Consider the following 14,983-nt stretch of genomic DNA (forward strand, 5'->3'; position numbering starts at 1 on the left):
CCCTAGTGTGTGGGTCCCCCAGGACCCCTCCGAGGCTGCCCTTCCGCCTATAAAGTCTCTCCGTCGCGAAAACCCTAAAAAGAGAAGCCATGATACGAGAAAAGTTACGCAGCCGCCGCCATCGCGAAGCCAAGATCGGGGACGAAGTCTCTGTTCCGGCACGCCGCCGGGACGGGGAATTTCCCCCGGAAGGCATCTCCATCGACACCACCGCCATCTTCATCGCCACTGCTGTCTCCTATGATGAGGAGGGAGTAGTTCTCCCCCGAGGCTAAGGGCTGTACCGGTAGCTATGTGGTTCATCTCTCTCTCCCATGTGATCTTTATGTGATCATGAGCTTTGTATCACTATTACTATGTGCTACTCTAGTGATGTTATTAAAGTAGTCTATTCCTCCTTCATGATGTAATGTGGACAGTGTGTGCATCATGTAGTACTTGGCGTAGGTTATGATTGTGATCTCTTGTAGATTATGAAGTTAACTATTACTATGCACTCTAGAGTTACTTTAATATGAACTCCAGAATTACTCTTCATGGTGTGCCAGTGACAGTATTTGCATCGTGTGTGATTCCTTTATGACGTTGTGGAGCTTGTTTACTCCGGCTTGAGGGTGCTCTCGTAGCCCTACACAATGAATGGTGTTTGTTATCCAACAATAGAGTCTTTGAAAGTAGCATAAGAGAAGAGAACTTATTTATTTATGTGATCATTGTTGAGAGTGTCCACTAGTGAAAGTATGATCCCTAGGCCTTGTTTCTAAGCATTGAAACACCGTTTCCAACAAGTTCTGTTACATGTTTGCTTGCTGCCATCTTTATTTCAGATTGTAATTACTACTTACAATCATCCATATTACTTGTATTTCACTATCTCTTCGCCGAACTAGTGCACCTATACATCTGACAAGTGTATTAGGTGTGTTGGGGACACAAGAGACTTCTTGTATCTTAATTGCAGGGTTGCTTGAGAGGGATATCTCTGACCTCTACCTCCCTGAGTTCGATAAACCTTGGGTGATTCACTTAAGGAAAACTTGATGTTGTTGTACAAACCTCTGCTCTTGGAGGCCCAACACTGTCTACAGGAATAAAAGCGTGCGTAGACATCAATGCCTATCAAACATCGGAAAGCGTTACAACATGTTTATGTCATTATGTGAGCCAGCCATTCCAAAAAAAAGTGCCAAATCCATAGGTTATTTGAAGCCACAACTTTATGTATAACTGTGCAACCCTTAAACTGTTCCTTATACTGTCCCTGCCAACCAAATGAGTAATTCTTCCACTGTCAATGCATGCAGCCTATGTTGCCAAGCACCCTCAAGAAACCATCTGGAAGCGTTGATTGACAATACAACTGTGCATGGGTAGCCCGGCCTGGATGGCCCAACCCGACCCGGCCCGAAAATCCCGGGTCAGGCCGGGTTCGGGCCTGAGTTTCCAGCCCGAACGTTGGAAAACAGAATTTACGCCTAGTTCGGGTCGGGCTTGTCGGGCTGGGCTGTGCTTTCGTCTGTTTGGTCCGGGTTCAGGCCTGATTTGCAAGCCCAAAGGTCGGGTCGGGCCCGGCTCCGGCTTGGGAATTTAGGTTCGGGCTTTTCCAGGCCCGACCCAGCCTGACGAATGCCCAGGTGTAATTGACAACATACAGGTTGTGTCCGCAACATTTGGTTGTCTCAAATATTTTCCCCAAACGCAGCAACCACTGCTCTGCAGAACCTGTACATTGATTCTACGCAACTAGAATCGATCATCCGCACATACTCATCTATTAGATCACCCACAACGCCATATGCAAGCATCCTAATCACTCCGATGCATTTTGTTGGTAAGAAGATAAGCTTACCTTTCCAATTGCGGCATATGTACAAATGAAGTAGTTGTCGTAGGTTTTGACGCCTTCCATGATTTGTCGAAACAACGATCTTGACATCTGGAACCATCGACCGAACATATTTGGAGTGTAAAATGCTCTTGTGCGGTGGAACTAGTCGCCGAAGAGTTGCAAATGGCCGACTTCTCTTTTTCAATCCAAGGCCTCAACACGTCCCTTGACCTAGCCCACGGTACACCAGAATCTGCACCTAGCACTATGCTCATGAATGACTAACGCGGACAACATCAACAAGTCTTCGCCGGAATCCTCATCACACGATGTATTGATGATGATGTTCTTGTACTCCGAAAAAAACATCGACGAGTTAGTTCAGAGTAACCGAGTTGTTCACTTGGTTGAACACCTTGTGGGCGGCGGAGGCCGCTGCCGTGGAAGAGGGTGCGGACAGCGTCATAGCGGAAAAAAGAGTTCACGGTAGAATCTCATCTCTGCCGGCGTCAGCAAAGTTCGCGCTGACTAGGGTCGATTTGGGGCGGCGCCGCAAACGAAAATGATGGGGATAGAGGTGCTCCGATGCCGGCAAGACCACCTGACCTCGTCCGTGAAACAACCCCGAAACAAGGCCGATGTTGCGGTAGGCGTTGGAGACGGTCGAAAATCGACGATCGTGGGCCGACGTCATGGCAAAGGGTATGATTTCCTGGGAGAAAGGATGGGTGGACTAGCACTGAGACACCCACTGGCAGGCCAGCGGGAGGAGAAGGAAGGATAGGGTCGACATCTACACTATGTCTGTGTTCACACAAAGCCGGACCAGATTTAAGCTAGCTTTGGGTTTTCCCGAGCACAAAACCAAACATCTAGGACACTTTTGGTAGCCTACATGGCCCCTTTTTTGCATGTGTAAGGGTATTTTACCCTTATCCATTATTTTGGTAACAATGACACTATGCTAGAGTATTTCGTCTAATACATGTCTATGAGGTTATTCCCAGGTATTAGCCAAAGAGGTAAAATGGTGTATAATTGGAAAAAGAAGGCAATAGGACACCCCCCACTTCAATGAAAATCAACAAGGGTCTCTTCAGCACCTGGCCGGCCAGAGGCCCGGTCAGACCAGCTCTGGCACCGACCAGCCCGGCGCCGATCGGCCCCAGGACCGGTGCCAACCGGGTCGTGTCCAGTAAGCAGCGGAGCTCCCTCGGTCTGGGCCCGGTCCCAGGCCCGGCCAGGACCGGCTTGGTCCGGTCATACGCCCGGTCGGACCGGGCGCTGGGACGGGCGCCCCGGCCAACCGACCCCCACGTGGAGCCAGCCTAGGGATGTTCTGTATGTCACAGAGCCCGCCCAATCAGGACCCGGCCCCAGCTCCGGTTTGGACCGGCTGGCCCGGTCCCTGGCCCAGTCTGACCGGCCCCAGGCCCGGTTGACCGGGTTTCTCGAGGAAGCTGCGAGGTGGCAAGTCACGAATGGCCATATTTCAAGAGACACTATATATATACCCCTTCTTCTACCTCTGAAGGGTTAGGGAACCTACTAGAAGTTGTTCTTGATCTCTCTCTCTCATACTCCATTGTTAGAAACACCAAAAGCCTCAGATCTACCTCCTCCTCCACCCAAACTCAAATACCTCCGGGGAAAGATAGAGGAGGTCCCGATCTACCGTTCTACCAAGCCAAATCTCATTCCCCCTTGTATTCATCAAGAAGCTTGCTCTCTAGGGTTCCTTGGAAACCCTAGGTGGGCAAGAGTGGTCCAGAAGCATCCGGACTGTGGATTTTCTCCTGGCAAGATTGTGAAGGTTTGGAGGCTACCTCAAAGTCTACCACAAGTGAGTGAGCTATTCCTTCGTGGGATAGGCTCCGGAGAATAGGGTGAGCCTTCTTGGCGTGGGGAATCCTTCGTGGGACGTCCACCCCTCCAAACGTGACGTACCTTCTTGCAAAGGAAGGGAACACGGGAATAAACCCTCGTCTCTGCGTGTTATCGGTTATCTCTAACCGAACTCCTTACTTGTGATATAACTGCCTGTGAGAGCCTTCGTGCTCGAGTTACTTGTATCCTCATATAGGTTGTTTCACCTAGTGCATTAGGCTCACCTTTATATTCCGCAAAGCCTAATATTGCAAAGAAAGAATTAAAATCTGTAGAAACCTATTCACCCCCCTCTAGGTTTACCATCTCTGAACTTTCAATTGGTATCAGAGCCTGGACTCTTTTTAAGGGCTTTACAGCCTTAAGAGTGAGATGGATAAACTATTCGAGGGTCTGGATGAAGACTCTAACCTTTCGGTTAGGAAGATGAAATCTAGATTCTTGGCATACGATGCCGAGAAAAAGTTGAAGGAGGATGAAGTCCAAAGCCAAATGGCACAAATGACTGCCATGCTTAAGAACCTGACTAGTGGAACCGCTAGTGGGACTTCGGCCCCTCCGGAAGGTTTCCATCAAGTCAATCATGACTATCCCAAAAACACTTCACCCATGCCTCATATAAACCATAGTGGGAATGTTCCCCATTTTGATGGAACTCACTTTCCTTTTTGGAAATCTTCTATGGAGTCTCATATTCGCAGCTGCAGTGTGGAGTTGTGCGAGATCATTGTTGATGGATACCGGAAGCCACAAGACCCCGTTCGGTTGACCTCCAGCGAATTCTACAACCGTCAAATCAATGCCTCGGGACGTGACAAGATTAGGAGTGGCATCAACCGCAAGCTCCTTGATCAAGTAAATGACATTGACTCCGCTAAAGAGTTGTGGGATCGGATCGTAGTACTCCAAGAGGGAACCGATCTGATCCAGTCAGCTCTCTATGAGTCAGCAAAGACTGAGGCAACCATGTTCATGATTAGGCAAGGGGAATCTGTGGCTGATGCCTATGGAAGGCTTGGTGCTCTAAGAGTGAAGTTCAAGGGACTTGGATGCGAGAAATACAACAATGGTTTTGAGATGAATGAAGCATTCATAAAGTGCAAGGTCATCGCCATGATTGCAGTCAAGCAAAAGGACACCAATCTAGCACTCAACTTGCAAATCATCACCAAAAGTGCTGATTTGAATGCAGATGATCTAGTCTCCTATGTGGCCACCAATGAGAACATGGCCAAGACAGGAGAAAGGCTCATGGCAATGAACCGTGTTGATGAAGCCTCACACAACCTTGCCCTGAAGGCTAGAGCTGATTATGAAAGAGAATAAGACTATGAGATTGAAGAGGATGAAGAGATGACATCAACTAGTGACATAGCGACCGACTTTGCATTCTTTGCCAAGAAATACAAGACGAAGCTCCCAATATTCTTCAATGAAAAGAAGAAGAAGAGAACGTGCTACAACTGTGATGAAGATAGTCACTTTGCAAATGAGTGCCCTTATGAGAAAAGGGTAGACAAGCCAAAGTTCGTCAAAGGAGCCAAGCCAAGATTGAAGCCAAACCCAATCAATGATCGATACAAGAAGAACAAGGGAAGAGACTTTGTTGGGTCTGAGTACACTTCTGATGAAGAAGAAGAAGAAGATGAGGAGAAGGAGGCCGGAGTGGCTGGTTTGGCTTTCTCCAAACCCGGGTCACTCTTCATATGACTACTCCAAGGATTACTCCACGGAGAATGATGCCGGTTCTTCCTTCATGACAAGAACAACTCATGATGATGACTCTTCCTCCTCTACGGTCGTTGGCTCTTGTCTAATGGCAACAGAAACAAAGGTGATGGAATCTCCACCCTCTCTATCTAGCATTCTTGATGATGATGAAACTGAAAATCAAGAAGAGTTAGCTATGCTTAAAGAACTTTACAACGTAAGATGCACTCTTCGGGGTAATGCTCTTGTCAAGTTTGATTTCTTGATGGACTCCCTTAAAGAAAAGGATGAGTCCATTGAGGAATTAGAATATCATTTGAATGACAAGGAAAAGAGATTCAATCTCCTAAGACAAGAGCTAAAAACCGAAAGGTGCATATCTCAAGTCCTTAAGCAACAAATTGAAACTTATGAACTAGATAAAGTTAAGGACCTTGAAACTATTGAAAGGGATCAATTATTGATCCAAGAGCTCAATGCTTCAAAGGAGGAGGTTGAAGTTGCTCATGCTTCTCTCACTAGGGATCTTGACCACCTTGAAAGAGCTAACAAGCTTATTAAGGATGAGCTCAAGAAACTTGGAGAGAACCATGACCTACTCCAAGAAACCTACAAGAAGGTTCTAGGATCAATGAATGTTCCCATTATTGATAAAAATGTTGCTAGTTCCTCCACCTCCTTTACTAGTGAGCATGCTAAGCTTGTTGCAGAACATGTTCGTTTACAAGAGGAACTATCTTTGCATGTTGAGACCAATACATATCTTGAATCTTTGGTGACCAAATATGGTCTCAACTATCATCCTAATGAATCGGCTTGTGAGCAAGCAACTATTCTTGAGGAAAATTCTAGGTTGACAAAGGAACTAGCCAAGTTCACCACCACCAAGAATAAGATGGGATTGGATGACCTCTTGAGTAAGCAAAGGTCAAACAATCAAAAGCATGGACTTGGGTATACTCCCAAGCCCTACAAGAAGAACTTCTACAGGAAGGAGAAGCCCGCTCAAAAGAAGAACAAGAAGGTCACTAATGTTGGCAATGCCTCAAAGGGCAAAGCTACTAGTGGTGACCACACGGGACCTAACAATCACTATGAACTATTTGTTGACTACTATGGTGATGTTTATGCTAACTATGTTGGCCCTCGCAATGGCTATGCTTATAGAGGGTACTCAATTTTGGTACCAAAAGATATTATTGCCATTACAAAGGAACCCATTAATCTATGGGTTCCTAAATCCTCTACTTGATTTTGTAGGGGTATTCCTCCGGTGGTCCAAAATGGGTGTTTGATAGTGGATGCACCAATCATATGACCGTAGGAAGAGGTGTGCTTGATCAATTCATTGAGGATATCAACAAGAAGTCAAGCATCACCTTTGGTGACAACTCAAAGGGAAAGGTACTTGGGTATGGCAAGGTGGCAATCTCTAAGTGACATAGGCATCCCCAATGGGCCTGCCGAAAAAGGTATCCGGGGTTTACTGAAGGCCCATGAAGTCGTAGAATATGAAGATCGGAAGCCCAATTAGTTGTTAAGGAAAGATAGAGTTGTATTAGGAATAAAGAGATTTGTAACTTTACGGGTTGAACTCAAAGAGTCTCCCGGAATCTGTAAACTTGTGTAATATGAAACCCTCGGCTCCGCCTCCTATATAAGGGGGAATCGAGGGACAAAGAGAGGATCGAATCATTGTTCACGTAACCCTATTTTTCATAAGCAGTCATGTGCTTTTCCGGCTGAAACCCTCGAGATCTACTTGCCCTCTACTTCCAACAAAACCCTAGTCTACAACTTGTAGGCATTGACAAGTCGATACCTTGTCAATTGGCGTCGTCTGTGGGAAATCCACGAATTTGTAAACTTGTGCCTTGAGACGGTCATGCTTGTTGAATCCCTTGGATATAACTTACTTCCTATATATAATCTTGTTGATGCCGGTTACAATTCATATTTTACTAATTATTGTGTGAAAGTCTTTAGGAGTGACAATCTCAAATTGGTCTTTGTTGGATATGTGGAGAACAACCTTTACGTGGTTGACCTCTCGAAAGAGAGCCCCTCTCCCTCCACATGTCTAATGGCGGCTAAACATGATGAAAGTTGGTTGTGGCATCGCCGCCTTGGTCATGTTAACATGAGAAATCTTAAACAACTCCTAAAGGGTGAGCACATTGTTGGACTAACCGGCATTTCTTTTGAGAAAGATCGTGTATGCAGTGCATGTGTAGCAGGAAAGAAACTCAAGAAGAAACATCCTATCAAGAGCATCGTCACCACATCTAGGCCTTTGCAGCTCCTTCATTTGGATCTCTTTGGGCCATCACATTATGATACTCTTGGTGGAAGAAAGTACGAACTTGTCATTGTTGATGATTACTCAAGATACTCTTGGGTATTTCTCCTCAAGTCTAAGGATGAGACCCATAGAGAGTTCATCACCGTTGCCAAGAAGGCTCAACGAATGTATGAATCTGAGATCAAGGCAATAAGGACCGACAATGGCACCGAGTTCAAGAACTACACTATGCAAGAGTTTGTTGATGATGAGGGCATCAAGCATGAGTTTTCAGCTCCGTACACCCCTCAACAAAATGGTGTTGTTGAAAGGAAGAACCGGACTATCATTGAGATGGCAAGAACCATGTTGAGTGAATTCAACTCACCTCACAACTTTTGGTGAGAAGCCATCTCTACAGCTGTCCACTACTCCAACCGGATCTTCCTCCGCCCCCTCCATAACAAAACTCCATACGAGCTTCTCACAGGTAACAAGCCTAATGTCATGTACATTCGTGTCTTTGGATGCAAATGTCTTGTTAAGAACAATAAAGGGAAGCTCGGTAAATTTGAAACTAGAGCGTTAGAGGGCACATTTGTTGGATATGCGGAGAACTCCCACGCCTATATATACTACAACAAGTCCACTGGGGCTATTGAAGTATCTTGTGACGTGGTGTTCTTGGAGGATAATGGCTCCCAAGTGGAGCAAGTTGTTCCATGTGTTGCAGGTGATGATGATCCTTCTAATGTCATCAAGCTTATGGGCATTGGACACATCCGGCCCACTGAAGTTCATATTGATGATCAAAGTGATGAAATATAAGTATCAAGCTCAGCCCAAGTGGAGCCTAGCTCAACTCAAGCTGAACCATCAAGTGCAGCTCAAGAACCATCCTCCACTCAAGATGAGTCACATTCCGAAGAACAAGAAGAGAGTCCTCATCCCACTGAGCAAGACCATGATGATGATCAAGAAACATCCTCAACTCATGATCAAGCTCAAGTGGTCTCTCATGATCAAGTACTGGCAAGAGATGAATTCATTGATCATGAAGGAACCATTCGGAAGATTAAGGCTGCTACAAGGGCAAGTGACATGAAAGTAGGTCAAGTCCTTGGTAGCATCTCAAAAGGAGTGGTAACTCGTAGACACCATGCATTACTTATCACTTATTGTCAACACCATGCTTTTGTGTCTAGTTTTGAGCCACTCAAGGTACATGAAGCCTTTGTTGATCCAGATTGGGTAATTGCCATGCAAAAAGAATTGGAGTGTTTCACTCGTAATAAAGTTTGGTCTCTAGTTGAGAGACCCAAGGATCATCGCAACAATGTTATTGGCACCAAATGGGTATTCAAGAACAAACAAGATGAAAATGGCATTGTTATAAGAAATAAAGCAAGGTTAGTGGCGCAAGGGTTTGCCCAAATAGAAGGTATGGATTTTGAGGATACCTTTGTGTCGGTAGCCCGTCTAGCTTGAAGCTATTCGTCTGTTGCTTGCGTTTGCATCTTTCCACAATTTCAAATTATATCAAATGGATGTGAAAAGTGCATTTTTGAATGGTCCCCTAAAAGAAACTGCATATGTAGCTCAACCCCCGGGTTTCGAAGACCCATACCGACTCAACCATGTATACTTACTCCATAAGGCACTCTACGGTCTCAAGCAACCTCCACGTTCTTGGTATGAGTTCCTTAGGGATTTCTTACTACATGATGGGTTTTGCATGGGATCGGTCGATTTCACCCTTTTCACCAAACGGGATAAAGGGGTGGATTATTTATATGTCAAATATATGTTGATGATATTATATTTGGTGGAACTAACCCCAATCATAACAAAGATTTTGAGCTATTGATGACTAGAAAATTTGAGATGTCCATGATGGGAGAGTTGAAGTTCTTCCTAGGCTTACAAGTGAGGCAACTTGCACAAGGCACCTTCATCTCTCAAGAAAAGTATGTGAAGGACATGCTCAAGAAGTTCGACATGACCAATGCAAACCCAATGAAGACACCCATGCCCATAAAGGTGCAACTTGGCTCATGTGATGGTGAGAAGGATGTGGATATAAAGGTATACCGTTCCATGATAGGATCCTTGCTCTACCTTTGTGCCTCTAGGCCGGATATCATGCTAAGTGTAAGGATGTGTGCTCGTTTTCAATTTGCTCCTAAGGAGAGCCATTTGATGGCGGTCAAACGGATTCTAAGATACCTTGTTCTTACTCCTACTCTCGGGTTGTGGTATCCAAAGGGGTCAACCTTTGAACTCATTGGCTATTCGGATTCCGATTTGGCTGGTGATAAGGTTGACCGGAAGTCTACCTCCGGGGCTTGCCAATTTATTGGTCTGTCATTGGTGAGTTGGTCATCCAAGAAACAAAACTCCACCGCCGAGGCCGAATACATATCTGCGGCATCTTGTTGCACTCAGTTGTTATGGATGAAGCAAACCTTGAAAGACTATGGTGTGTCTCTTGGTACGGTGCTTCTTCTATGTGACAAGAAAGTGCAATAAAGATCGCCAATAACCTGGTTCAACATTGTCGCACCAAACATATTGACATTCGCCATCACTTCCTACGTGACCATGTCTCCAATGGGGACATTGATCTCACTCATGTGGGAACAGCGTACCGATTGGCGGATATTTTCACTAAACCTTTGGATGAAGCCCAGTTTGTGAACTTGAGAGGAGAACTTGGTATTCTTGATCCTAAAAACTTGGATTGAATAACTTCTTGCACTATATTCTTGCATTTATCTTACTATCTAGTTTAGAGGTGCAGCACATATGGGGATAGTCATCTTACCATGTCTTGGTATGATGCATACCTATCTGTGCAACATAAATAGACCCAATGTCATTATATGGACCCAAGCATGTCTCTTCGAGGTCTCATGACATTTGCGCTTTCACATAGGGGGAGTAATCCCCCGCCCCTCATTAAGCGTCAATTGCAAATTGATTTGACTATACAAGGCTAAATGATATTATTGCAAAAACTATTTTAAAATGATTTATGATTCTTGATATACTTGGAATCATGCCCATTGTTGCTATTTATATCTTGTTTGGATTTCACTCCAATGGGTATGCCTAGAAAACCTTGCGTTTCCTACCCCATGTCTATGCTCATCTCATCATACATCTATCTATCTATATGTACATGTCATCTTCTGAGCATACACACACAAGTGCACAAAGAATAGGGGCAAAACGAGGCAAAACGTGGCAAAACAGCTTGGCCGGTCTATGGCCCGGTTGGACCGGCCTCTGCGTCGGGCCACCCGGCCCCATACCCGGTCGATCGGGCGGCGCGCCGGTCGTGCGGCTGGTTAAGTGGGAGGAAGTTACCCCTTTGTGGTCTTCTTCCTCACTTCTCCCCTACCACCATAGACCCCATGAGCGCCGCCCCTTCATCTCCACCTCTCCCCAGGGCTTTCCCACCACTAGAATCCTCTCAAACTACACCCAATCATAGATCGGGACCTTTGAATCATCTCCACCAAGGGATTTGGTCCCTCTCAAGCCACATTTGGAGATCTTGAGGATTTGGCCCTCAAGCCCTCTCTAGGTGTTCTCTTTGTTCTTTTGAGCAAGGAGGACCATGTCTTCGGGTAACTTCCCTCTTCCATTCCCTCTCATTCTCTTTTCCTCACACATTGCACATCTTTGAGGAAATTTGAGAAAAGTTTAGGGTTAGGGTTTGTAAGTCCTCATGCCATTAGAGTGTCTCTCACCACTATGCACATGCTCCACTCTATTGCTATAGTATATGTTCAAGTTTATGTGTTTTTTGCATGATTTTGTGGTTGAATTTCTGGGCAAACCTAACAAGTCGACAACACCCGGCCCCTGGCCCAGTCAACCGGTTGCTCAACCGGCCGGTCCGGCGCGTAGCCCAGTCGACCGGATGGCAGACCGGCTCGCCCGGTCTCTCGTCCTGTTGGACCGGACCATACGCCGGGTTGCCCAGTTCTTCGCACAACTCTGTCAAAACACTTGAATATATGCTATGCTCTTTGGCCTCCCTATTTTCTGATGACATGTACACTTACCCCACTGCTATCCTCGCTCTATTTGCTCATTCACAGGTGATTCGAGTGGTGATGACCGTGGTACTGTTTCCAAGAGAGGTAGGCAGAAGAGACCTCCAGGATGTCGTACTAGCTCTCGCTTGCCTTCTAGAGCTCCTCAGAATACTGGCCCAGACAGTTCAGCTCGAGGAAGAAGCAAGACATTTGCCAAGAGGAAGAAAGACAAGCATGTAGCACAAGATGATGACCTTATTGAGAGAGTGCCAACGTACAATGTTGGCACAATACATATTGGTGCTTGGAGAAGACTTCGATAGGCTAACCCTTATCGATTCGAGGAACGCACATACACTCATGGAGATAAGTTTTTCTGGACCAACACCTAGCAGCATATTTGGGATGATTACTACAACTCTCGAGAGTGCATGAGGAATGGTACAATTGTGATGCCCAAGGCCATCAACAAGGAAGTTCTTACTTGTAATGTCCCAGGTTTAGAGACGATCGAGGGGTAGATTTTAGAAAGGGATGTGCATTGCATTACAAATTCTGGGGAAATTTCGCGCTTTTAAACAAAAATTGCATTGAAGGGGGGCAAGTTTCTCTCTCGACACCTTACAGGGTTAGGGTTTCGAGAGTGCGACAAACTTGCATCTCGCTTAACTAGATTAGGGTTTTGAGTTGAGAGGGGAGAGTTTGAATCACCAATTTAAGTTGCATGATTGAATTCTAAGTTAAGATGAATGATCAAGCTCAAACCAAATTTGAATTTGAATTTCAAATTCAAACATCAAGTTATTATCTCATAATTCAAACTTGAGATAATTTAATAAACAATCTTTAATAATCAAGATATAAATAGAACAATTAATATATAAAGCTCAATAGAGAAAAATTGGAGCTTTATTGATAAACACACAAGATACATTGTTTTTACAATATCCAGAAATAAAATATGAACATTACAACATATTACAAGAATTGGACAAAAATAGAAAAAGAAAAGAAAAGGAAAATTACAAATCAAGGATCTATCCTAACACTACAAGCTAAACTTCATTTACTTGATGATCTTCATGATCATTTGGAGCAACAGATTGATCCCTGCACATAATCACAACAAAAGAAGAGTTATGCCAAGTGGCATAGCCACTTGGCAGGTTAGAAAGAAATGGAAATGGTGGATAATGTCAAGTCGGCCGAGCTGATCCTTTCAAAGACCAAGTGCACAGCACTTGCACACACACACAACCAGGCAGCACACAAGGCTTTGTGCATGCATAACACCACACACACACAGCTGGTGAGTCACCAACAGGCTGCCAGGGCTTGCTGTCGACCAGAGAAGGAGCAGGAGATCATATAAAGCCTCCACAGTAAACCCTAGTCAATCCATCGACAGGATTGCACTGGGTAAGTTCATCAGAAAACCAAGAACACAAGAACAGCTTGAACAGTCACTGCTGTTCAACACATTTCCACCACCACAGCACATAACCAAGAGGCATCAAGCTCACCAGGAGGAGCAGGGCAAGTAAATCATCCACAAGAACCACACAGAAGCAAACCCTCTACATCAAGTCAACTATGGTGGGAGCTTCCTGAGCAGCCAAGAATGGCTGCTGAGGCCACCTCAACCAACCAAAACAGTCAAACCACCAAGCCAGTACTTGCATCATCACCCAGGTGGGTTCAGAGTGGGCTAGGGTCCCCAACAAGTGTTGGCATCCCTCTAGCCAAGCAAATTAAATCCATATGATCATCACTGTTAATTAGTTCACATCATTTATCCATCTAGTAAAATAAGGAATTACAGATAAATGAAACAGTCCAGTAACAAAAGCACCAACATCTTGTCAGTAAACCAAAGGCTCACCGCAAGCACCGCGATGATGCTTGAGCCAGCAACAACACCCACAGGCTAAGCCTGTATGTAGCACAAACAACACTGGATGAGCACCAGAGTGAACCACAGTGAGGCACAGACAACATAGAGCAATTTCTACAAGCAACTGGTGATCATATGACCACCAGATGCATGCAAGAGCATGCTACAGTATGTTAAACATCAATTATAGCACCAACACATGTCAGACAAGTGAATCAGCCACAGAACAGGAACAATAGTAAAGCAGATAATCATAAATACAACATATAATTATATGCAGAAGCACACCATCAAGGGATGGTGTTGTTTAGCCACAGGCATGCTCAAGGGAGCAGGTCTATGAATTGTAACACACTGAATTGCACCAAAAGGCACTGGCTCTTGGAAATTTACAAGGATTGTATACGCAATCAAGTCGTGGCAATTCATACGAATACACTTGAGAAATTGACAAGAATAGCATCAAGAACGAGAGGCACAGAGAAGCACAAGCACAAGCACAAGTGTGAATACAGTAGGTCGTGGCCATGGTAACAAGCACAACGAGCAGCAGATGCTTAGCAAGAGAGCAGCGAGTAGCTAGCATCCGTGATAGCAGCGAGAAGCCTAGCGAAGATGCGCACAAAGAACAACAAGCATCGCAACAAGCAAGCACAACAACAGCGAGCTAGTAGAGCAATGAGCAGGCAGCACGAGATGGTCTCTCCATGAAGGGGAGTAGCCGCATCTCAAGCTAGGAGGAGAAGAAATAGAACACAAAGGAGAAGAAAGAGTGGCGCACTTACCGTAGTCGAGCAGATAGGCACGGCCATGGCGGCCACGGCGGCACACGCCAGAGCGCGGCGGCGCCAAGCCAAGCCAGGCCATGGCGGCACCACGGCATCACCCGCACCACGGCGGCGAAGCCAGGGCGGAGTTCAAGCACCAGGAGCGCCAGGAACGGCGGGATCGAGCGGATCCCGTAACCCTAGCACCAGACGGGGACGAGACCGAGAGCAGCAGGTCGCCCGTGTCAGATCGACGCGGATAGGATTGACCGCCGTTGTGTGGCGCGTTGATTGCGCGCCATGGCGGGGGCCAAGTCCGGCGAATCTCGCCGGATCGAGCGGCTGACGGCGGGAGGCGACGCGAGTCGCCGTAGCAGTGTTAGGATTAGGGTTCGATCGCACGTGAGGAGAAGAAAGAGGAGGGCTGGTCGAGCGGACCGGGCCGGCCGAGCTCTGACCTAACCCGCCGGGTTGCACCGACAGTGGGCCCAGGGGTGTTTTTGTCTTTTCATAAACAAATAAAAATGCTGAAACTTTGAATAATCATAGAAAATTATTAATAGCTCTAAA

This window comes from Lolium rigidum, chromosome 4 (genome assembly GCF_022539505.1).
Source record: "Lolium rigidum isolate FL_2022 chromosome 4, APGP_CSIRO_Lrig_0.1, whole genome shotgun sequence".
NCBI classification, from domain to species: domain Eukaryota; kingdom Viridiplantae; phylum Streptophyta; class Magnoliopsida; order Poales; family Poaceae; genus Lolium; species Lolium rigidum.